We start from the raw sequence: 14310 nt of genomic DNA on the forward strand, positions 1-14310 counted from the left end.
ATGTGAGAGTTGGACTATAAAGAAAGCTGAGTGCCAAAGAATTGATGCTTTTGAACTGTTGTGTTGGAGAAGACTCTTGAGAGTCCCTTGGACTGTAAGGAGATCCAACCAGTCCATCCTAAAGGAAATCAGTTCTGAATATTCATTAGAAGGACTGAAGCTGAAGCTGAAACTCCAATACTTTGGCCACCTGATGCGAAGAACTGATTCACTGGAAAAGACCCTGATGCTGGGAAAGATTGAAGGTGGGAAGAGAAGGGGACGACAGAGGATGAGATGGTTGGATGGCATCACTGACTCAGTGGATATGAGTTTGGGTAAACTCTACAAGTTGGTGATGGACAGGAAGGCCTGGTGTGCTGCAGTCCATGGGGTTGCAGAAAGTCAGACATGACTGAGCAACTGAACTGAACTGATACATGTATCTATATGTACATTGGTACATATATTAAGCTAAACTTGAGTTTATGTTGATACCTCTAACTTCATTACCACATGGATTATTCTAGCTTCTTCTCCTTGCTTGTCTATAAATTCCAGCTCTAACAGTGAGAAACCTGCCATCTCCCATTCATTTACTTGTTTAAATTCAGTAAACATAACTTAAAGAGTTTATAAGTTATATAATGCTTCCCTGGTAGCTCAGATGGTAAAGAATCTGCCTGCCAATGCGGGAGACCCAGGTTTGATCCCTGGGTCAGAAAGACCCCCTGGAGAAGGAAATCGCAACCCACTCCAGTATTCTTGCCTGGAGAACCCCATGCACAGAGTAGCCCGCTGGGTTAATAGTCCATGGGGTCACAAAGAGTTGGACACGACTGAGGGACTAACACGCACACTACCAAAGTCAAATGTTCAACCCACAATCCTGTAGAAATATCTTTATCAATTTGGGTGTACTACTTATGTGACTTTCCTTTTGCTTTTATTCTTTTTTTTAAAAACATTTTAATTGGAGGTTAATCGCTTTAAAATGAGTTGGTTTCTGTTTTTGTTTTGACACTTGCTTGTTTCCTTGCGTGCATGCTCAGTAGTGTTCAGCTCTTTGTAATCATAGGCTATAGCCCACCAGGCCCCTCTGTCCATATTGGATCTTCCAGGAAAGAATACTGGAGTGAGTTGCCATTTCCTACTCCAGGAGCTCTTCCCAACCTGGGGATTGAACCTGTGGTCACGTGCGGCCCCTGCATTGAGAGGCTGATTCTTTATAACTGAGCCATCTGGGAAGCCTTGCGTGTTTCCTTTGGATAGCACCTTTTCCCCTATCCCCTTCTGTGTGATTGTTTTATACATTTCTTTTGTGTTCTGATCAACATTCCTTCCTGGGATCTTTGCATACAATAGAGTTCACTCTTCTTGCTCTACAGTTCTCTAGGTTTTTTAAATGCTCCATTACAACATAATAGAGAACAGTTTCACTACTCTGTAAGCCCCCTTTCTCACCCTCCTTTTCTGCTCTCGCCCTCTGGGCAGTCTCTGATCATTTTACTGTTCCTGTGTGCGTGGCTGCTAAGTTGCTTCATTAATATCCTATTCTTTGTGACCCCATAGACTGTAGCCCGCCAGGCTCCTCTGTCCGTAGGATTCTCTAGGCAAGAATACAGGAGTGGGTTGCCGTTCCCTTCTCCAGGGGATCTTACTGTCTCTATAGTTTTGTCTTTTACAGGATGGTATATAATTGGAAACATAAAATGTGTAACCTTTTCAGACTAGCTGCTTTCAAGTAGCTGTATTCATTGAAGAGTTCTCCATGATGTTCTGTGACTTGAATACCTCATTTCTTTTTATCCCTGGATAATATCCCATTATGTTGATGTACCACATTTTGTTTATTCACCTATTAGAGGTCATCTTGGCTGCTTCCAATCTTGGGCAATGGTCTTAGTTTCCTACGTAAGCTGTAGCCAAGTGCCAGAAACTGTGCAGCTCAGCCAGAAATCCATTCTCTCCTGGTTCTAGAGGCTGGAAGTCTCAAGTCAGGGTGTCAGCCGGGTCTCTGCTCCCTCCTAGACTCTGGGTCAAATCCTCCGTGTCTCTTCCCAGCATCTGGTGGTGGTGATGCTCAAGCCCTGGCGTTCCTTGTTCTGCAGCTGCATCACTCCACGCTCCGCCTCTGTGATTACATGGTGTGGGCCCTGCGTCTGTCTGTGTCATTTCTGTCCCTCTTACAAGGACATCAGGCACATTGGGTTAGGGCCCATCCAAATGACCATATCTTAACGCGCGTGCATTCCCAAAGACCTTATAAAGTACGCAGGGAATAAGTACCAGGGGTTAGGACTTCATGATTTTGCCGTTAACAGTGAAATCTGAGGAAGGAATGGACTCAGTCATCTAGAACCAGGTCCTATTTGCTGATACTGTTAACACCCTTTATCAATCTTGTAGAGTTTTCTTCCCAATTTAATAAAAAGCAGTGACTCCTCCAGAGTTTTCCAGCAATGTGTTAGGCGTGTTGTCATATATTCCCAGCCTTCTCTTTGCTCTCAGAAAAGTTCTACTGCACGGAGAACTCAAACCAGTGTACTTAGGATAATAACAGTGTGGGACTGAAAAATAAGAAAAGGCATAGCAGTAGAAATGAGCTTGACTATTCAGAGCTGAAATGTTTTAGCTGAAGCAAAAAGCGTATTGGCTCTGTAGGGAATTGAAGGTAAGACTAGTTATCCCTAGCCTGGAGATGTGTGTGTTAGTCAGTCATTCAGTCGTGTCTGACTCTTTGTGACCCCGCTGGGTTCCTCTTGCATGGAATTCTCCAGGCAAGAATACTGGAGTTGGTAACCATTCCCTTCTCCAGGCGATCTTTCCAATCCAGAAACTGAACCTAGGTCTGCTGCATTGCCAGTGGATTCTTTACCGTCTGGGACACCAGAGAACAGGATGATTCAGCTGAGTGGAGTTCAGTTCAGTGGCTCAGTCGTGTCCGACTCCTTGTGACCCCATGGACTGCAGCAGGCCAGGCTTCCCTGTCCATCACCAACTCCCGGAGCTTGCTCAAACTCATGTCCATTGAGTCCGTCATGCCATCCAACCATCTCATCCTCTGTCACCCCCTTATCCTCCTGCCCTCAATCTTTCCCAGCATCAGGGTCTTTTCCAATGAGTCAGTTCTTCTCATTAGGTGCCCAAAGTATTGAAGTTTCAGCTTCAGCATCAGTCCTTCCAATGAATATTCAGGACTGATTTCCTTTAGGATGGACTGGTTGGATCAGTTCTTTGGTGCTCAGCTTTCTTTATGTTCCAACTATCACATCCATACATGACTACTGGAAAAACCATAGCTTTGTCTAAACAGACCGTGGTTGGTTAGGATGATAAATATTTAAATGTTCACTATTCAATCATTTCTTCATTGACTCCTTTATTCAACAGGTATTTAATGTCTACATGTTTGCTACTGCTCATTTTACAGTTGTGAACAAGAAGACTACTATCCTTGCTAATGTGTTTATATTTAAATGGGGTGAGATATACAAAACACAAGTACAATATGTAATTTTAAGCTGCCAATAGTGCTTTGGAGAAAAGCAACAGAACAAGTGAGCCATGAAGCTATGTGGGTGAAAACCATTTTGGCAAAGAAAACAGCAGCTCTTAGTCCCAAGGGAGGAGCGTGCCCAGAGCTTTAGAGGCGTCACGAGGTGAGCGGTGTTGCTGGAGCAGTTTAAGCAAGACAAGAGCCAAGTAGAAGAGGTATCATGGGTTTGTTGTCCATACCTCGAATCCTACCAAGTAGCTATTATTAAGACACCTAAGATCATGATAGCTTATGTGATATACTTAAAAGACAACTACAAAGTGATAACTGAGATTTAATCCCAGGTCTGTCAGGTTCCAAGCTTCATACCAACTCACGAAAGCCAAGAGGCAAACATTCAGGAATTTTGCAAGAGAGTTATTAAACTGTTGGCTTCAGTGAGCAATGATGGAAGTAACTGGCATCAGGGAAATTGGCAAACGCTACAAATCAGGGTTGTTTTTTTATTAATGAGTGCTAGATAACTGAGTATCCATTTTGCCTTTAAAAGTTTTCCAAATTAAAAATGTTTATAGTTTCAACTGCTATCCACCCCCATAACTAATATCTGCAGAAATAAGACTCACTCATATGTAACCTAGATTAACCTTCCTGGGGTCTATTTGGTTCTTCACATAATTATCCTGATAATTGCCAAATGAATGATTCTTTTCTCTAAATACAAAATTCTTTGATTCTTAAAATTAGGCAAATTGGCGAGAGCAGAGTGCTAATGAGGCTGGGTTTGTGGTCCAATCTGTATGATTCTGTTTGCTTCCCACAGAGACCGAGTGGATACAAGTACTCGTCAGTCTAATCAGCTGGTCTCAAATTTGTTGCTTTGAACACAAAGAGAGAAAACGGAAATAGCACTTAGCAAATAAAGCAGCGCTATTGGAAAGCCAGTTGTGAGTTAGCAGCAATAACTTCTTTATACAAGGAATTCATTATTCTGATTTCATACCTGTCTATAATTTTAGTGATTCTTCCTTTTAATGTAGTTGAAGAACAAATATTTATATATTCAGCATCAATTTTTAAATAAGTAGAGTCAGGATATTCAAATTTGGGCCCTGGCCAATGTTGGTTAATTGCTCATCCGTAAATGCACCATTTACACTCTGATTTCTCATTTGTAGAATGAGGGGGGTGATTATATAATTACCAGATTCCTGTGAGATCTACATTTTTTGATTCCATGATCATTCTAAGTAATGGAATCATAGGCTTGGATCAATAGTGTTTTTATCTTTTTAGTTATTATTTTTTATTGGAGTATAGTTGATTGACAATGTTGTTAGTTTCTGCTGTACAGCAATGGGAATCAGTTATACCTATACATTATCCACTCTTTTTTTAGATTCTGTTCCCACATAGGTAATTACAGAGTATTGAATAAAATTCCCTGTGCTATACAGTATGTTCTTATTAGTTATCTTTCATGTATAGTAGTATGTATATATCATCCCCAACCCCTAATTTATCTCTCCCCATCTTTCTCCTCTTGGCATCCATAAGTGTTTTTTTTTTTCTACATTTGTGACTCAATTTCTGTTTTATGTAAATTGGTTCATTTGCAGCATTTTTTTTTTTTTAAAGATTCCACCTATAAGCAATATCACTGACCTGTGTCTTTCTCTGTCAGACGTACTTCACTCAGCATGACAATCTCTGGGTCCATTCATGTTGCTGTAAGTGGCATTATCATGCCTTTTGTTGTGGCTGAGAGATATTCCATTGTATGTGTGTACCACATCTTTGTCCATTCATCTGTCAATGGACATTTAGGTTGCTTCCATGTCTTGGCTATGGTAAATAGTTCTGAAATGAACACCGGGGTACATGTGTCCTTTTGAATCATGGTTTTCTCTGGATATGCCCAGGACTGGTTTCCTGTATCATACAATAGCTTTGTTTTTAGTTTTTAAAGGAAAGTCCTTACTGTTCTCCATCATGGCTGTGCCAATTAACATTCCCACTTACAGTGTAGGAGGGTTCTCTTCTCTCCACACCCTCTCCAGCATTTATTGTTTGTACATTTTTTTGATGATGGCCATTTGATCTGAAGTGATACCTCATTGTAGTTTTGATTTGTGTGTTTCTAGTCGCTTAGTCATGCCCGACTCTTTGTGACCCCATGGACTGCCGCCCACCAGGCTCCTCTGTCCATGGGATTCTCCAGGCAAGAATCCTGGAGTGATCGCCTTGTCCTCCTCCAGGGGATCTTCCCAAATGGGGGATCGAACCCAGGTCTCTCATGGAGTCAGTAAAGAATCTGCCTGCAACTCGGAAGTTTTGACTTACATTTATACCAGTGAAGTTTTGATTTACATTTCTCTAATAATTAGTGATTTTGAGCATCTTTTAATGTGCTTCTTGGCCAACTATATGTCTTCTTCAGAGAAATGTCTATTTAGATATTCTGCCAATTTATTGATTGGGCTGTTTGGAGGTTTTTTTTTTTTTTTTTTTTTTTTTAATGTGGGGCTGCATTAATTGTTTCTGTATTTGGGGGATTAATCCTATGTCAGTCACCTCATTTGCAAATATTTTCTCCCATTCTATGAATTGTTCCTTTTGTTAATAATTTCCTTTGCTGTGTGAAATCTTTTAAGTTTCATCGGGTCCCATTTGTTTATTTTTGTTTTTATTTTAATCATACTTGGAGGTAGATCAAAAAAGATCTTGTGATTTTTGTCAGTATTCTGCCTATGTTTTCCTCTAAGAATACTTTAGTATCCAGTCTTATGTTTAGGCCTTTAATCCATTTTGAGTTTATTTTTGTGTATGGTGTTAGAGAATGTAGTAATTTCACTCTTTTACATGCAGCTGTCCAGTTTTCCCAGCACCACTTATTAAAGAGACTGTCTTTGCTTTGTCGTCGCTTAGGCGACCACAGGTGTGTGGGTTTCTCCCTGAACTTTCTATCCTGTTTAGTAGCATTTTCCACAGAATTTGAACAAAAAATTTTACAATTTGTACAGAAACACAAATTGGGGTCTTTGGAAAAGAACTGGAGGAATCAGACTCCCTGATTTCAGATGATAATCAAAACAGTATGGTACTAGCACAAATACAGAAATATATACCAAGTGTTTTTTAGTAGCCTCACCCTATATGAGGTAGCTTTCATTAGATTTATATTGTAACGATCAAACTCAACATCAGTTCACAACAACAGAAGTTTCTATTTTGTTCCTCATCACGTCTTGGGGCAGGCTCACTGGAGCTCTGCTTCATGTGTCCTCATCTGGGCACAGGCCAGAAAGAGAGTCCCTTTAGAATGGGTGTTTCTACAGCAGAGGGAAAGAGCGGCTTCAGCACATACGTGACCTGTGTCACTCTGGGTCACAGTTAATTCGTCAAGGCAGGTCATATGACTAAGCCTGATGTGATTGGACTCAGGATATATTAAAACAGAGGATATTTAAAACAAATAGTGTGGTCTGTTTCACTTTTCCTTTCTTTCCAACTTCCAGAGGGCAATCTCAAACAAATTTATTTTAATAACTATTGTTGTTTAGCCGCTGAATCATGTCTGACTCTTTTGCAACCCCATGACTGTAGCCCACCAGGCTTTTCTGTTCTTGGGATTTTCCAAGCAAGAATACTGGAATGGATGGCCATTCCCTTCCCTGGGGGATCTTCCTGACCCAGGGATTGAACCCATGTCTCCTACATTGCAGACAGATTCTTTATCACCAAGCCACCATTAAGGGTGAATATTAAGAATTTGCTGAAATTGACAAACATTTCAACAAATATTTATTAAGTAGTTAATATGAGCAAAATATTGACCATGGAAAAGATCATTGTTCTCTAGGCAAATCTACATTAATGGTATATATATATACACACACACACTCTGTTTACACATTGTTCTAAGAATCCTTTAGAAGAAATGGAGTAGCCCTCATAGTCAACAAAAGAGTCCAAAATGCAGTGCTTGGGTGCAGTCTCAAAAATGACAGAATGATCTCTGTTGGTTTCCAAGACAAACCATTCATATGACAGTAATCCAAGTCTATGCCCCGATCACTAATGCCAAAGAAGCTGAAGTTGAACCATTCTATGAAGACATACAAGAACTTCTGGAACAAACACTAAAAAAAAGATGTCCTTTTCATCATAGGGGACTGTAATGCAAAAGTAGGAAGTCAAGAGATACCTGGAGTAACAGGCAAATTTGACCTTGGAGTACAGAATGAAGGAGGGCAAAGGCTAACAGAGTTTTGGCAAGTGAATGCACTGGTCATAACAAACACCCTCTTCCAACAACACAAGAGAAGACTCTACACGTGGACATCACCCGATGGTCAATATCGAAATCAGGTTGATTATATTCTTTGCAGCCAAAAATGGGGAAGCTCTATACAGTCAGCAAAAACAAGACTGGAAGCTGACTGGCTCAGATCATGAACTCCTCATTGCCAAATTCAGACTTAAATTGAAGAAAGTAGGGAAAACCCCTAGACCTTTCAGGTACAACCTAAATCAGATCCCTTACAATTATACAGTGGAAGTGAGAAATAAATTGAAGGGATTAGATCTGATAGAGTGCCTGCAGAACTATGGAGGTTCGTGATATTGTACAGGAGGCAGGGATCAAGACCATCCCCAAGAAAAAGAAATGCAAAAAGATAAAAAGGCTGTCTGAGGAGGCCTTACAAATAGCTGAGAAAAGAAGAGATGCTAAAGGCAAAGGAGAAAAGGAAAGATATACCCATTTGAATGCAAAGTTCCAAAGAATAGCAAGGAGAGTAAGAAAGCATCCCTCAGTAATAGATGCAAAGAAATAGAGGAAAATAATAGAATGGGAAAGACTAGAGATCTCTTCAAGAAAATTAGAATTACCAAGGGAATATTTCATGCAAAGATGGGCACTATAAAGGACAGAAATGGTATGGACCTAACAGAAGTGGAAGATACTAAGAGGTGGCAAGAATACACAGAACTATACAAAAAAGATCTTCATGACCCAGATAACCATGATGGTGTGATCATTCAACTAGAGCCAGACATCCTGGAGTGCAAAGTCAGGTAGGCCTTAGGAAGCATCACTACAAGCAAAGCTAGTGGAGGTGATGGAATTCCAGTTGAGCTATTTCAAACACTAAAAGATGTTGCTATGAAAGTGCTACACTCAGTATGCCAGCAAATTTGGAAAACTCAGCAGTGGCCACAGAACTGGAAAAGGTCAGTTTTCATTCTAATCCCAAAGAAGGGTAATGCCCAAGAATGCTCAAACTACTGCACAGTTGTACTCATCTCAGATGCTAGCAAAGTAATGCTCAAAATTCTCCAAGCCAGGCTTCAACAGTATGTGAACTGTGAACTTCCAGTTGCTCAAGCTGAATTTAGAAAAGGCAGAGAACCAGAGGTCAAATTGCCAACATCAGCTGGATCATCAAGAAAACAAGAGCCTTCCAGAGAAACATCTACTTCTGCTTTATTAACTATGCCAAAGCCTTTGACTGTGTGGATCACAATAAACTGTGAAAAATTCTGAAAGAGATGGGAACACCAGACCACCTGACCTGCCTCCTGAGAAATCTGTATTCAGGTCAGGAAGCAACAGTTAGAACTGGACATGGAACAACAGACTGGTTCCAAATTGGGAAAAGAGTATGTCAAGGCTGTGTACTGTCACCCTGCTTGTTTAACTTATATGCAGAGTACATCATGAGAAATGCTGGGCTGAAAGAAGCACAAGCTGGAATCAAGATTGCTGGGAGAAATATCAATAACCTCAGATATGCAGATGACACCACCCTTATGGCAGAAAGTGAAAAAGAACTGAAGAGCCTTTTGATGAAAGTGAAAGAGGAGAGTGAAAATGTTGGCTTAAAACTCAGCATTCAGAAGACTAAGATCATGGCATCTGGCCCCATCACTTCATGGCAAAGAGGTGGGGAAACAATGGAAACAGTGAGAGACTTTATTTTTTGGGGGTCCACAATCACTGCAGATGTTGACTGCAGTCATGAAATTAAAAGATGCTTACTCCTTGGGGCTTCTCTAGTGGCTCAGATGGTAAGGTGTCTGCCTGCAATGTGGGAGACCTAGGTTCCATCCCTGGGTCAGGAAGATTCCTGGAGAAGGAAATGGCAACCCACTCCAGTACTCTTGCCTGGAAAATTCCATGGATGGAAGAGCGGGATGGGCTACAGTCCATGGGGTTGCAAAGTTGAACACGACTGAGCAACTTCACTTTACTACTCCTTGGAAGAAAAGCTATGACCAACCTAGACAGCACAGCATAATAAAAAGCAGAGACATTACTTTGCCAACACAGGTCCATCTAGTCAAGACTATGGTTTTTCCAGTAGTCATGTATGGATGTGAGAGTTGGACTATAAAGAAAGCTGAGCACTGAAGAATTGATGCTTTTGAACTGTGGTGTTGGAGAAGACTCTTGAGATTCCCTTGGACTGCAAGGAGATCCAACCAGTCCATCCTAAAAGAGATCAGTCCTAAATATTCATTGGAAGGACAGATGCTGAAGCCGAAGCTCCAATACTTTGGCCACCTGATTCGAAGAACTGACTCATTTGAAAAAATCCTGATGCTGGGAAAGATTGAAGGTGGGAGGAGAAAGGGATGGCAGAGGATGAGATGGTTGGATGGCATCACTGACTAAATGGACATGAGTTTGAGTGAACTCTGGGAGTTGGTGATGGACAGGGAGGCCTGACATGCTGCAGTTCATGGGGTTTCAAAGAGTCGGTCATGACTGAGCGACTGAACTGAACTGAACTGAACTGATGCATGTACTTGGCTGGTCACATCTCCCCTCATTGACATAAACTGCCCCCATTCTCCAGGACAGCTCTGTTCCATTCGCTCCCAGTTACTCATTAAGCAGCCTTAATGATGAGTGTAATCACTCAGTCTGGTACACAGAATTCTCAGTTATCTTGCCTCTGATTTAGGTAAATTTCTAACTGTTCATCATTTGCTGCTTTGCAAGACTAAAGGTCGGATCTTCAGGCCTGTCTTACACAGACTCATAGTAAGCATGGAAAAATCTTAGAATCGTTGGATATGTCTTTCAAAAGTGGATGAATCAAGTGTTCATTATAATACTATAGTTGTTTTTAAAAGAGAACAAGGAAACCCACTGCTCGGTTGGAATATCTTTTCTTCCTTGATGGATTTTTGAAATGATCATTGCTGAAATTAGAGGTTCACCCTATGCTCTGTCACAGTCCTTTCATTTCTAGTGAAAATTTAAACCTAGGCTGTCTTTGAAACCATGTTGTGCTGCAGGTCAGTGATTACCATGTCATTGAACAGTTCTATGTAGTGGGAGTGATGGAGGGTGACAAGTTGTGGTCTTGAGAGCTGGTTGCTGAAATAGGTCAGGGGTGCAGGCTACTGAAGTGTGAGATAGACGATTTTTTCTCAGAGAAAAAAACTGAGAAGGATGATTGTGATCAGCACTGCAGTCCCTCTGGTTGGGAAGTGACCTGGAAGGTAGTTGGGATAACTGCTTGGCGGGAGCAGAAAGGTGAGGCTCCACCTCCTCCAAGGGCATAGCTTCTATGATGATTGTGCAACGAAATGACAGCTAAACTGCTCTTAATGATAAATGACCATGAGTTTGGGAGTCAGATAATAAAAAAGGTAGAATTCAGAAAGAAATGGAGGATAGGGAGAGAGATCAGTCAACTTGACAGAGGCTACGACCTCCAGAGAAAAAATAGCCGGTGAAACGTTCCTCTCCGTGGGATGCACAAAGGACTAGGAATGAGAATGTCAGAGTCTCAAGTTTAGCTCATCTGTGTTATTGCATTCCAAAGCCTCTGTCTGTCCAAACTTTCTGTGAGATTTTATTGCTTTCTAAGCTTGGGGAGTGGAATGGTGAATAATGGCAATAATAGTGGAATTGAGCTATGAACAGTTTATTGTGACTTACATTTTCCTCTTTGCTGAGGCCAAAGTGATGGAAATAAGGATTGATGATCATAAGCCAGAAGTTTTGAGAAGCAATTCATGAGACAAGAGACAAAGCTCCTCCCATTTTCACCAGAGGCCGAGCATGCCTGGGAAATACACCTGCTGATTAAATGATGACAAGAATCATCTACATAGAATTAAAACTGTCTCAATAAATCTTAACTTTCAGGAATTATTAATTTAATTTTGTTTAGTCTCTGAGTTGGGGCTTCCCTGGCAGCTCAGAAAGTAAAGAATCTGTCTACAGTGCAACAAATCCAGGTTCAATCCCTGGCTTTGGAGCTTCTCCTGGAGAATGGAATGGCAACCTAGTCCAGTATTCTTGCCTGGGAAATCCCAAGGACAGAGGAGCCTGTCAGGCTATAGTCCATGGGGTTGCAAAGAGTCAGACATGAGACTACGAGACCAACACTTTCCCTTTCAGTCTTCACTTTCAGTGAATTAGGAAAGAATCTCTTTTTGATCAGTTTTCCTGAGCCTGTGTAGTTTCCCTAGACTTCTTAGCTGGCACAATAAAGTCACAGTGTTTTGCTAGAATTAATCTTCAGTGTGATCACAGATTCTTGGTACCTGAGGACCCCTGGATGCTGTGAATGCCTTCCTAATGCATCACCCAACCCCGTGATTTTATAAGTCACTCACACAGTTCTCATTTTTTGCATTATTTTATAAAATTTTTGCTTATGTGCGCAATTAAAAGCAGAACCATATGGTCATCAGAATAAATGAATATTTAACTATTTCACAGGTTCATTTTGTCTCTGGGTCATGGGTAAAAGAAAAAACTGGAATTCTGTTAACTTTCTACTTTATCGAGTAATGGACATTTACAAATAAAAGTTCATAAATATCAGAGAATTCTCAAATTAAACCTGGGTTGATAGATTCATTTATTGTGCAGTGCTGCTGCTGCTGCTAAGTCACTTCAGTCGTGTCCTACTCTGTGCGACCCCATAGGCGGCAGCCCACCAGGCTCCCCCGTCCTTGGGATTCTCCAGGCAAGAACACTGGAGTGGGTTGCCATTTCCTTCTCTAATGCATGAAAGTGAAAAGTGAAAGTGAAGTCGCTCAGTCGTGCCCGACCCTCAGCAACCCCACGGACCACAGCTTTCCAGGCTCCTCCGTCCAAGGGATTTTCCAGGCAAGAGTACTGGAGTGGGGTGCCATCGCCTTCTCCATATCGTGCAATATTTATATGCTTTTGTTATTCTAAGAATTCACATTGTGTCACATATTCAGAGGTTACCGGACAGGTGAAATAAATTTCTAGATCAAAGAATAAATAGGAGTTAAGAAAGAAAGGCAGAACTTGATAACAAAGAGGCTGAATTTGGTAAACCCTAAGTTGGGACGATTTAACAAAGGTGTTCCCAGTCCTTTGAACTATAGAGTGACTTTGACCTACTGTCCAGTATTCTTACCTGGAGAATCCCATGGACAGAGGAGCCTGCTGGGCTACAGTCTGTGGGGTCGCAAAGAGTTGGACACGACTGAAGTGACTTAGCATACACACAACCAACCCAATATCTTCTCCGAATAGCTTGCTGTGGTATCTGACATTCTTCCTCATTGTTTATTGCTTTTGTTAATTTAGAGTCTCCAGAAGATTCATTTGTGAAAAGATAATGCACTTATCAACATAGATTTACTTTGTTTCTTAACTTAGAGACTTGAAGCAGCAAGACCTAAAGCAGATCACCTGTGGAGAGCTTGGGAAAGATTTTTACTATCGTGACCTCTATAGTGGGGACCCTGAATGACCCCAGTGCAGCATGACTGACTTTCCACTGAGAGGAAGAGAGATGCTAAAGAAAGATGCTGGAGGCAGTAACAAGGCAAAATTCCCTTATACTCAATTTAACTGTCTTGTCTGGAAATTCTGTTTTTACTCTGCTCATGAAGGAGAAAGAAATACCAATGATCCACCAGGAATTGCCTTCCTTCTTAGTTACACAAACTTGGATAAAAACAAATAAGAGGCACAGATTAAGAGGTACAAACTTCCAGCTATAAATACACCATGGGGATGTAGTATACAACATGAGGAGAATACAGTCAATAACGTTGTAATAACTTTGTATGGAGACAAATGGTAACTAGATTGATTATGGTGGTCATTTCATAATGTATGAAAATATTGAATCATGATGTTGTTGTACAACTAAAACTAATATAAAATTGCAAGTCAGTTAAACTTCAGTAAAAAAATGCAAAATTCAGAAATTTATTACATTTAAAGATTATGTTGCATTTAAAGGTTATATTCTTAATTTTTTGAGGAATCTCCATAGTGTTTTCCATAGTGGCTGTACCAATTTACAGCCTCACCAACAGTGTAGGAAGGTTCCCTTTTTCCCACATGTTCTTCAGTACTCGTTGTCACGCTTTTGAACAACCATTGTGATGGGTGTGAGGTGATATTTCATTGTGGTTTTGATTTGCATTTCCCTGATGATTATTTCCCAGATAATCATGACGATGTGATCACTGATCTAGAGCCAGACATCTTGGAAAGTGAAGTCAAGTGGGCCTTAGGAAGCATCAGTAGGATCACAGCTAGTGGAGGTGATGGAATTCCAATTGAGCTATTTAAAATCCTGAAAGATGACACTGTGAAAGTGCTGCACTCAATATGCCAGCAAATTTGGAAAACTCAGCAGTGGCCACAGGACTGGAAAAGGTCAGGTTTCATTCCAATCCCAAAGAAAGGCAATGCCAAAGAATGCTCAAACTACCACACAATTGCACTCATCTCACATGCTAGTAAAATAATGCTCAAAATTCTCCAAGCCAGGCTTCAGCAATACGTGAACTGTGAACTCCCTGATGTTCAG

This window comes from Capricornis sumatraensis, chromosome 14, assembly GCF_032405125.1.
Source record: "Capricornis sumatraensis isolate serow.1 chromosome 14, serow.2, whole genome shotgun sequence".
Classification (NCBI taxonomy): Eukaryota; Metazoa; Chordata; class Mammalia; order Artiodactyla; family Bovidae; genus Capricornis; species Capricornis sumatraensis.